Source organism: Melanerpes formicivorus, unplaced genomic scaffold (assembly GCF_026170545.1).
Source record: "Melanerpes formicivorus ecotype bairdi unplaced genomic scaffold, bMelFor1.0.p_v2 SCAF_54, whole genome shotgun sequence".
NCBI classification, from domain to species: Eukaryota; Metazoa; Chordata; class Aves; order Piciformes; family Picidae; genus Melanerpes; species Melanerpes formicivorus.
In genome coordinates this window covers 2,071,963-2,083,823 of record NW_027142406.1, presented here as the reverse complement: position 1 = coordinate 2,083,823, position 11,861 = coordinate 2,071,963, and positions in this window count along the sequence as shown.

Here is an 11,861-nt window from a genome sequence, read left to right as displayed (position 1 = left end):
CCGGTCCAGTGCTACAGGCTGGGGACAGAGTGGCTGCTGGAGAGCAGGCAGGCTGAAAGGGACCTTGGAGTAGTGGATGACAGCCAGCTGAACATGAGCCAGCAGTGTGCCCAGGGGGCCAAGAAGACCAATGGCATCCTGGCCTGCATCAGGAATAGTGTGGCCAGCAGGAGCCAGGAGGTCATTGTGCTGTTGGACTCAGCACTGGTTAGGCCACACCTTGAGTCCTGTGTCCAGTTCTGGGCCCCTCAGTTTAGGAAAGATGTTGAGTTGCTGGAAGGCGTCCAGAGAAGGGCAACAAAGTTGGGGAGGGGTCTGGAGCACAGCCCTGTGAGGAGAGGCTGAGGGAGCTGGGGTTGCTTAGCCTGGAGAAGAGGAGGCTCAGGGGAGACCTTCTTGCTGTCTACAACTACCTGAAGGGAGGTTGTAGCCAGGTGGGGGTTGGTCTCTTCTCCCAGGCACCCAGCACCAGAACAAGAGGACACAGTCTCAGGCTGCGCCAGGGGAGGTTTAGGCTGGATGTTAGGAGGAAGTTTTACACAGAGAGTGATTGCCCATTGGAATGTGCTGCCTGGGGAGGTGGTGGAGTATCCACCACTGGAGGTGTTCAGGAGGAGACTGGCTGGGGTGCTTGGTTGCATGGTTTAGTTGATTAGATGGTGTTGGATGATAGGTTGGACTCAATGATCTTGAAGGTCTCTTCCAACCTGGTTTATTCTATTCTATTCTGTTCTATTCTCTCTACAGCTACCTGAAGGGAGGTTGTAGCCAGGTAGGGGTTGGTCTCCTCTCCCAGACAATCAGCATCAGAACAAGAGGACATAGTCTCAAGCTGTGCCAGGGGAGGTTTAGGCTGGAGGTGAGGAGAAAGTTCTTCATAGAAAGAGTGATTGCCCATTGGAATGTGCTGCCCAGGGAGGTGGTGGAGTCACCATCCCTGGAGGTGTTTAGGAAGAGACTGGATGAGGCACTTGGTGCCATGGTTTAGCTGATTAGATGGTGTTGGGTGATAGGTTGGACTTGATGATCTCAAAGTCTCTTCCAACCTGGTTAATTCAATTCTAGTCTAGTCTAGTCTAAGTCTATTCTACTCTACTCTATTCTTCTTCACCTGTGTGCACACTTTCCCCTCACCTTTAAAAGTCTTATTTACCATTTCTTCCTTCTTAGTAATGTCTCTGATCTGCTGTCGCACATCCTGTCAGTCTGTGCTCACCAGCCTGTTTTTTAAACTCTCCTGTGCAAACAAAGTGTTTCTAAAGCACAACTGCTGAGGGAGCTGATGAAACCTCTCAAGAAGTCAGTCAGATAAAAACTCTGAAGTTTCTGGTTGTGTTAATGGGTCCCACTGATGAACACTACTAGGAGAGTGTCTGTAGGCTCTGGTTAGAGCAGAGAATTGGAGTCAGTCCTAACAGGTAAAGAAAAACAGCTAAAGATGTCTCTGATGCTGAGCAAACCTGGAGGTGTTTCATTAATGCAAAGGGTGAAGCACTGACCCCCAGCCCCTTTCAAGGGAGACCCTATCCTTCCCTCACTCCTCAGGGCTCTTCCAGTGGCAGTGGGATGTGGACAGGAGCAATGCTAAGGGCAGGACTGTTACACAACCTCTCCCAGGCTCCTGACAATGGACAAGGAGGGAATGAGGCCCCAGGGCTGGAAGGAGGAGCTGTCTCCTGATAGGCATCGGTGGCTACACAGCTGCAGGAGCACAGAGGCTCATCTGATAAGGAATACTCTTTTGAAGAAGTCATCAGCAGATGGAGAGAAGTGACTCTGCCAGGTTGCTCTGGTGAGACCTCACCTGGAGTACTGCATCCAGCTCTGGGATGGAGAGAGTCCAGAGGAGGGCCACAAAAATGATCAGGGGGTTGGAGCAACTCTACTATGGGGATAGGCTGAGGGAGCTGGGGGTGTTCAGTGTGGAGAAGACTGCAGGAGGCCTAAGAGCAGCCTTCCAGTACCTGAAGGAGCCCTGCAAGAAGGCTGCAGAACTGTTTCCAAAGGCCTGCAGTGATAGGACAAGGGGCAATGGGTTGAAGTTAGAGAAGAGTAGATTGATATTGAATGCTAGAAAGGAGTTCTTTAGCATGAAGGTGGTGGAACACTGGAACAGATTGCCCAGGGAGACAGCTGAGGCCCCGTCCCTTGAGATACTCAAGGTCAGGTTGGACATGGCTCTGAGCAACCTGATCTAGTTGAGGATGTCACTGCTGAGTGCAGAGGGGTTGGACTAAATGACCTTTGGAGATCCCTTCCAACCCAGACCATTGTATGATTCTATGATCTTAGGAAGCAAAAGCTTTTGTGGAGCTGGAAATTAAACATTTTTTACTCATACCCATCTTATACTGGAGTCATGTTGACTATCTAGGAAACTCCTCATCATATGGGTTGCATATCACTAACATCAGACAATACCATCAACCCAGGGTGAGTTATCTGGTCTCCAGGAAACAACAGCTGGCAGTTAGGAACACAAAACTGAAATCATCACTTGGCTATGTTCCCTGCTGCCTTCTTGCAGTTCAGGATGTGATCTTGCTTCCTGCTCTTACAATTACAGCAGCCCAACCAAAACCTAGGCTGAATTTGTTAGTGTTCTTCCTCCCCAACTCCCCTCCCTGCATAATACATCTCAAAGACTGCGTTATGTGTGAAGAAATTACTAGCTTGGTCAAACCCAAGCACAGAGACTTGTGCTATGGACAATCCTTGAACGGGATGGGCTAGGGAACATGGCTGTGCAATATCTTTGCAGCAATTGCATCACCTGCTTTCATGAAGTAACTTTAGGAAAGTGCTAATTACTTTTAAGGTGATTTTCAGTGTGATACATTGGCTGCAAACAGGGAGCAAGGCCAATTCCTTGTCCCTCTGGCTGAACAGAAAACTTTCTGTGCTCCAGACTAATTTCCTTAAGCCCCCAGCTGTAAAAGCTCAAGCCATGGCTGCAGGTTTTCTGGTGGGTGAAAGTGTTCAGGTGAGCTGTTGGAGAAATGAGAAGGTTCAGCTAAACACTCAGCACTGGTTAGGCCACACCTTGAGTCCTGTGTCCAGTTCTGGGCCCCTCAATTCAAGTAAGATGTTGAGTTGCTGGAAGGTGTCCAGAGAAGGGCAACAAAGCTGGGGACGGGTCTGGAGCACAGCCCTGTGAGGAGAGGCTGAGGGAGCTGGGGTTGCTTAGCCTGGAGAAGAGGAGGCTCAGGGGAGACCTCCTTGCTCTCTACAACTACCTGAAGGGAGGTTGTAACCAGGTAGGGGTTGGTCTCTTTGCCCAGGCAATCAGAACAAGAGGACACAGTCTCAAGCTGTGCCAGGGGAAGTTTAGGCTCAAGGTGAGGAGAAAGTTCTTCCCAGAGAGAGTTGTTAGCCATTGCATAGCAACCAGCCCCAGAACAAGAGGACACAGTCTCAAGCTGTGCCAGGGGAATTGTTAGGAAGAAATTCTTCCCAGAAAGAGAGATTGGCCATTGGAATGTGCTGCCCAGGGAGGTGGTGGGGTCGATGTCCCTGGAGGGGTTCAAGAGGGGATTGGATGTGGCACTTGGTGCCATGGTTTAGTAGTCATGAGGTGTTGGGTGACAGGTTGGACTTGATGATCTTTGAGGTCTTTTCTAACCTTATTGATTCTATGATCCTCGAGGTCTCTTCCAACCTTAGTTATACTGCGATACTGTGATTTCACTTTACAGGCCAGGAAACCCTAAGCAGCTCCTGAAGTAGCTTCAGGAATAGCTGCAGCTGTAGGAGTTACTTTACTGTCATCTAGTGGTCCTCCTGCAGTCTGCACCCTCGGGCTTTGTGGTCTGCTTTTAGACAGCTCCCATTCACCAAGCTTTGCATTTCACTTAGATGAAGTCTTTTATCTCTTGTGCTGCTGCTGCTGCTAACCATCAAGGGCAATCACATCCAACCTTCTGTGCATTTCTGTTGCAAGTGTCTGTAAAGTTAGGGCCAAACCTTAACACCTAAACTTAGGAAAATAAAGGATAGCATCAGGGCACTCCAGAAAGATCAATGCATTGTTGTGTGTAAGAAGCAAATCCAAGGAAACTGAAAGAAAAAACTTCTTGGAGAAGCAAAGATGTTGAACTTGAGGAAGTAGGGGGAAAGTGTGAGAAGTTTTTGTTTGTATGTGATGGGTAACAATCATAGAATCATAGAATGGTTTGGGTTGGAAGGGCCATCCAAATGCCATCTAGTCCAACTCCCCTGCCGTGAGCTGGGACACCCTCCATTAAATCAGGTTGCCCAGAGCCCTGTGGGCTTCAACTACCTCCCTGGGCAACCTGTTCCAGTGTTCTACCAACCTTATGGTAAAGAACTTCCTCTTATCATCCAACCTAAATCTACTCTTGGCTAGTTTCAAACGGTTGCCTCTCATCCTATCACTGCAGGCCTTTGCCAACAGTCCCTCTGCAGCCTTCTTGCAGGCTCTCTTTAAGTACTGGAAGGCTGCTAGTAGGTCTCCAGGCTGAACAACCCTGAATTCATTCCTCACCCTCCAGCTGGTTATGTTCCACTCACAGTTTTCTTCAAGTTCTGCAAACCCTAGGCATGAGGAAGGAAAGCCTCCTGCTGTTCAGGGATGCTTGCTTGTCCCCTGCCAGACCAACCAGTTTCTGCTGTGAAAAGCATTACCAAGTCATCTGAGGAGCCACAGCCCTGAGTGTGGCCAGTCTGCTGACCTTTTCCTTCCCTGCACTGCCCTAAATCTCCTTGTAGTTTCTGCATGTTGCTTTCTGGAAGAGCTCAAATGACATGCCAGTTTATTTTTAGAGGGAAAACTCAACAGCAAGACAGAGCTATCACCACATCATTTCCACAGAGGGACAGACACTCAAGGAGACAGACATTTTTCTTGTTCTTTTTCTGTTTTCTTCCCCTCTTTGCATCAGCTCCTTTATTTCTCTCTAGCAGGTTGCAGCAGAACTGAGAGCAGCCCCTCACGCCCAGCATATTGCATGCAGTCCTCAAACCTAAGTGTAAATACCTCAGCTTTACTTGCCTTAACTTGGTAAGCCTTGACTTAATGTATCTGCTGCTGAGGGAGGCTATTCCTCACAGTGCACCTGAAGCTCAGCTGAGAATTAGGATAGAGTAGAGTAGAGTAGAGCAGAGCAGAATAGAATAGAATAGAATAGAATAGAATAGAATAGAATAGAATAGAATAGAATAGAATAGAATAGAATAGAATAGAATAGAATAGAATAGAATAGAATAGAATAGAATAGAATTAACCAGGTTGGAAAAGACCTTCGAGATCGAGTCCAACCTACCACCCAACACCATCTTTTCAACTCAACCATGGCACCAAGCACCCCATCAAGTGTCTTCCTAAACACCTCCAGTGATGGTGACTCCACCACCTCCCTGGGCAGCACATTCCAATGGGCAATCTCTCTTGCTGGGAAGAACTTCTTCCTCACATCCAGCCTAAACCTCCCCTGGCACAGCTCAAGACTGTGTCCTCTTGTTCTGGTGCTGGTTGCCTGGGAGAAGAGCCCAACCCCCACCTGGCTACAGCCTCCCTTCAGGTACTTGTAGAGAGGAAGAAGGTCTCCCCTGAGCCTCCTCTTCTCCAGGCTAAGCAACCCCAGCTCCCTCAGCCTCTCCTCACAGGGCTGTGCTCCAAACCCCTCCCCAGCTTTGTTGCCCTTCTCTGGACACCTTCCAGCAACTCAACATCTTTCCTAACCTGAGTGGCCCAGAACTGGACACAGGACTCCAGGTGTGGCCTAACCAGTGCTGAGCGCAGGAGCTTTGGCCTGATGTTCTCCCTGACAAGTATCTGTACTAAGACCCTTGCAGTTTTCTGTGCTGTCTTCTGGCAGCATCAACAGCAGCTACCATTGAGCCCTTTCAGTGTAAGGGGTACCTGCTGCAGTGCAAATCACCTTTGAGAGAACCCTTTGACATGGAACATTATGTTGAGAAAAATGAAAGAGCATGTTTTGGGTGTGTTTCTTTTCTTTCTATTCCAAGGAGGTACAAAGTGAACGTGGTCCAGCTGGCTTTCTCCACAGATCTTAAGGGATCCCCAAAGTCCTTTTAAAATAAACTTTCCCTTAATTGGGAAAAATGATTCAGTGTGCAGTGGGGGGCAAAGAAGCAGAGCATAGCCCGTTTCCCTCCGTGCCAGCTGGCTGGCTTCGATTTGCAAACAGCACAGAAAAGGCTCTAACACAATCCTTTCAAATCTGGATGGCAACTACTCGGTGCCTGGAAGGGACTGCAGAAGGGTGTGAAAGTGTATCAGCAGCAGAGTTGCCTGCATGAGCAAAGCCAGATGCTTTCCTGGCTTGGTTCTTCCAAGGTGGAGTCCCTGTCCCTGGAGGTGTTCAAGAAGGGATTGGAAGTGGCACTTGAAGCCATGGTTTCATAGTTTCATAGTTTCATAGTTTCATTCAGGGTTGGAAGGGACCACAAGGATCATCTAGTTCCAACCCCCCTGCCATGGGCAGGGACACCCCACACTAGATCAGGCTGGACAGAGCCTCATCCAGCCTGCTCTTAAACACCTCCAGGGACGGGGCCTCGACCACCTCCCTGGACAACCCATTCCAGGGTTTCACCACTCTCATGGTGAAGAACCTCCTCCTCACATCCAGCCTGAATCTCCCCACCTCCAGCTTCATTCCATTCCCCCTAGTCCTATCACTACCTGCTATCCTGAGAAGTCCTTCCCCAGCCTTCCTGTAGGCCCCCTTCAGATACTGGAAGGCGACAATTAGGTCTCCTCGGAGCCTTCTTAGCTAGTCATGAGGTGTTGGGTGGCAGGTTGGACTCGATGATCTCTGAGGTCTTTTCCAACGTCATTGATTCTGTGTCCAGTTCTGGGCCCCTCAGTTTAAGAAGGACATTGAGACACTTGAACATGTCCAGAGAAGGGCAACAAGGCTGGGGAGAGGCCTTGAGCACAGCCCTGTGAGGAGAGGCTGAGGGAGCTGGGATTGTTTAGCCTGGAGGAGAGGAGGCTGAGGGGAGACCTCATTGGCCTCTACAACTACCTGATGGGGAGTTGTAGTCAGGTGGGGGCTGGTCTCTTCTCCCAGGCAACCAGCACCAGAACAAGAGGACACAGTCTCAAACTGTACCAGGGGAGGTTTAGGCTGGAGGTGAGGAGAAAGTTCTTCACCGAGAGAGTTAGCCATTGGAATGTGCTGCCCAGGGAGGTGGTGGAGTCACCATCCCTGGAGGTGTTCAAGAGGGGATTGGATGTGGCACTTGGTGCCATGGTTTAGTCATGAGGTCTGTGGTGACAGGTTGGACTCGATGATCTTTGAGGTCTCTTCCAACCTTTGTGATACTGTGATACTGTGATTCTGTGAACTTCATTCTGCATGAGATTTGTAGGGAACTTTGCAATGTGGCAGGATCATTCATGAACAAATTCAAACCCACAGCAGTGGCCACAGAAGTGTTTGGAATGAGCATGGAAGGTACCTTCTCTGAAATGCAAAGGAAAATTCCCTGCTTAGAAAGATCAACCTGCACTGCTGGCCCTTACAGAGAGATTTGGGGAAAGACAAAACATATTCTAACTTGTACACTGAGGTTGGAAGCACCAAGCAATTCCTACATCCATACAATGGTTTGGGTTGGGAGGGACCTTAAAGATCATCTAGTTCCAACTCCTCTGCCATGGGCAGGGACACCTTCCACTAGCCCAGGTTGCTGAAGGCTTCATCCATCCTGGTCTTGAACATCTCCAGGAAGGGGGCATCCTTGACCTCCCTGGGCAACCTGTTCCAGTGTCTCACCATCCTCACTCTAAAGAGTTTCTTCCTGATATCACATCTAAATCTGTCCTCCTCAAGCTTCAGTCCATTCCCTCTCATCCTGTCACTACAAGCCCCTGTCAAAAGTCCCTTCTCAGCTTTCTTGTAGGCCCCCTTCAGGTACTGGAAGGCTGCTCTAAGGTCTCCCTGGGCCTTCTCTTCTCCAGGCTGAACAGCCCCAGCTCTCTCAGCCTGTCCCAAAGGGGAGGTTCTCCAGCCCTCTGATCATCTTCAGGGCCCTCCTCTGCATCTGCTCCATGTCCCTCTTATTCTGGGGGCATCAGAACTGGCTGCAGCACTCCAGGTGAGGCCTCACATGAGCAGAGCAGAGGGACAGAATCACCTCAGCTCTCATTGCTTTGGATGCAGCCTGGGACATGGCTGCTTTCTGGGCTGCAAGCAGCCATTGCTGGCTGATATTGAGCTTTACATCAACTGACACCCCAAAGTCCTTCTCCTCCAGGGTGCTCTTGAGCCCCTCCTGCCTGGAACTGCATGGTTGGTGGCTTTTTGCTGGCACCTCAGTGCTCAAGCTTGCTCTCCTTCGCCTCAGAAATGTTCTTGAACACAAAAGTCAGTTCCCCAGGCAGCTGTTTTAAAGCATGACTTTGCTGTGGTGTCCTTCCTTAAAATCCTCAGGCTGTCCTTATGTAAAGTGTAGGACCATGATGGGCAGAAATTGGTTGCAGATGGCATGAAGGCACTACAGAAAGAGTTTCACATAACAATGGAACTTAACCCTATTGTATTGTGGCTTGCCAGCATTCTTTAAAGGGAGGGAACAGGCTGTTGTCCAATTAATTTCAATTTTAGCTTCTGGGCCTTACATCCACTAGTTCTGAAAGCATACATTTACTGAAATGACCACAGAAAATCTCTTTGCTACTAAAGCCAGACTTAGTAAAACCTTTTCAACCATAAAGCTGTGGAAGACATCTCTGCAGTTCACAAGGACTATTGGTGACACCATAGTGAGCAAGGAATGAGCCCTCTAAACCCTGAAATTAGACTGGAGAGCACCCTTTTGATCTTTAAACCACCAAATTCCACTTCTTCACAGGCTCCAAGTTGCACCTACAAAATGCTGCGGGTAGGCTGAGGGAGCTGGGGTTGCTTAGCCTGGAGAAGAGGAGGCTCAGGGGAGACCTTCTTGCTCTCTACAACTACCTGAAGGGAGGTTGTAGGCAGCTGGGGGTTGGTCTCTTCTCCCAGGCAACCAGCACCAGAACAAGAGGACACAGTCTCAAGCTGCACCAGGGGAGGTTTAAGCTTGGTGTGAGGATAAAGTTCTTCCCAGAAAGAGAGATTGGCCATTGGAATGTGCTGCCCAGGAAGGTGGTGGAGTCACCATCAATGGAGGTGTTCCAAAAAGGCTTGGATGTGGCACTTGGAGCCATGGTTTAGTTGTCAGGAGGTGTTAGGTAATTGGTTGGACTTGATCTCTGAGGTCTTTTCCAACCTTGTTGATTCTATGATTCTGTGTGGCAGAATCACCTCTCTGGACCTGCTGGCCAGGCTTATTTTGGTGCACCTTAGGATCCTTGGGCTCCACTGTGATGGGTTAATGCCCATCCTGGAAGCAGCAGGGGAGGGCTTGTAAGAGTATTGCCCTCCCTGCAGGGGGTTTTCCCCTTGGGAAACCAAATTAGTCTGTTCCACTGCCCTCCCTGCCCAGCAAGGCTATAAAAGGGAGGATACTGCAGCCAGTAGTCTCTCTTGGGCCCTGCCTTTGCTTGGAGGAGGACTGCTGGTGGCTCCCTGCTTCTCTGCCTCGTGGTCAGACCTGATTAATGTGCTTGCTTTGGGTGAAGCATTTCAGTTGTGGATAGTGTGCTTGATTAAAGTTTGGGGGAGAAAGCTGAGGGTGACTGTCAAGCAGTGCTGGGTATTAAATCTTACCCTAAACTGACTTGAGAACTTGAAGAAGGAGGTGGTGGAGTCACTGTCCCTGGAGGTGTTCAAGAGGGGACTGGATGTGGCACTTGGTTGCCATGGTTTAGTAGTGATGAGGTCTTGGGTGACAGGTTTGACTTGATGATCTCTGAGGTCTTTCCCAACCTTACTGATTCTATGATTCTCCCTGCTGCCTGCACACCTCTTCAAAGAGACTGGTTTTGTAGTCTTGTTTTTTTGTTTCCCTCCCATCCATCCTTGTTCCTTGCCTTTGTGAACCTTGTTATTGTTTCATATATATATAATATATATATATATCTTAAAGAAAATTCTTTACCTCTCTACTTCCAAGCCAACTCCAAATTATTTCTTGGTGGATTTGCTCCTTCCCCTTTCCCCCCCCCCCCCCTCTGTTGGGAAGGAGGAAGGGGGAGCAGGGGAGGGATTCTCAGCCTTGCCCCCATCCGAGCTCTTAAGTCCCGCATCCACCTTCGCACTGAATGAACCAAAGCACGCCAGGCAAACTTAGGTCAAGGTGAGTTTATTGTCCATACAGCATACCTAATCCCGCCAAAAAAACCCCACTTTTCTTAGAACCATCTTGAAGCTAGCCAAAACAACAGGTTATTAATAAAAAAGAAAGTATGACAACACTGAACAAAGAAGACCTTTTCCAAAGGCAACCGAGACTAAACTGCATCAGAGTCTTATCCACCGAGAACGACCTCGCAGACTTTCTAGAGACTTTTTTCCCTCTGTTTACACTGCTCATGTCTACTACTGCACTCCTCTAGCATCCCCTGACCATATATAAACATCCACACCTCTTAAAGAGCACGTTGTGAGAGAATAACATTGACTTTGATATGGCATCACACTCGATAAAGCAAGAGGAAAAACAAACCCAAACCAAACCCCCAAAAAAGAACAACAACAACAAAAAAGAAAACCAAACCCAAAAGAAAATAACAACAACAACAAAAAAGAGAAAGAGGAAGAAGTTCTGAGAACAGAATCTGTGCAACCAAGAGTGATTTCTGAGGTACATGAGAACGTGGTAATAAAACACAGTGGAAAAAATCCAGTGGCCAGGTGGTTTGCCGAGACATTAAGAGCCAGCCAATTATTCCAGCATCAATGGGATGCAAGTAAGTACTCTTCTATTTTCATGAGCATGCTGGGAGTAGAAATCATCAGGTGCTCCTATCCTACAGGAATAAGGAGAAGGGGGAAAAGATCATCCAAGTACTAGCAGCAGGAACTGGATGCTGAGAGAAATGCTTTCGCTGCCAATCCTTTGGCATCCATGAGGATATGATCAGCAACTTATTATTTTGTTCATCAGCAGGAGGGGTTAATGATTTCTGCAATCCTTTGGCATCTGTGAGGAAGTGATCAGCACCTTATTAGTTTCTTTTAATCAGGAGGAGGGATCAGTGATTTCTGCAATCCTTTGGCATCTGTGAGGATGTGATCAGCACCTTATTAATGCCTTTTAATCAATCAGTAGGAGGGGTTAATGATTTCTGCAATTTAGGTGGGGGGAAAAAAGCATCTCACACCTCATTTGCAAGAATGATTTGGTTAATTATGATTTGTTTAGCATTTATTAAAAAGGAGAACTATGCAGTGGTTTTATCTGGAAGGCTGCTGTGTAAATGCTCAAAGGTTTATTAGGTTTTTCTAGGCTTCAACTACAGTACACCTCTGGGTGTCACCAGATGGTATTTTGTAAGTGCACTGACCCACTGGGTCTCTGTGAAGAGCTGGGGGCTGCTGAATGGTGCTGGTGCTGCCCATTCCAGCACTACTCAACCTCCATGGAGGACCTCTCTCCCTTCCCCATCAGCACTGCAGAGCCCTTGGGAGGATGATGCTGCAACTGTGAATCTCTGCATGGGAGACCTAACTCTCCCTTGCCCTTCAGCACTGCAGAGCCCTTGGGAGGATAATGCTGCAACTGTGAATCTCTGCATGGGAGACCTAACTCTCCCTTCCCCATCAGCACTGCAGAGCCCTTTGGAGGATGATGCTGCAGGTGGGGATCTCCGCATGGGAGACCTAACTCTCCCTTCCCCTTCAGCACTGCAGAGCCCTTGGGAGGATGCTGCTGCAATTGTGGATCTCTGCATGGGAGACCTCACTCTCCCTTCCTCATCAGCACTGCAGAGCCCTTTGGAGGAT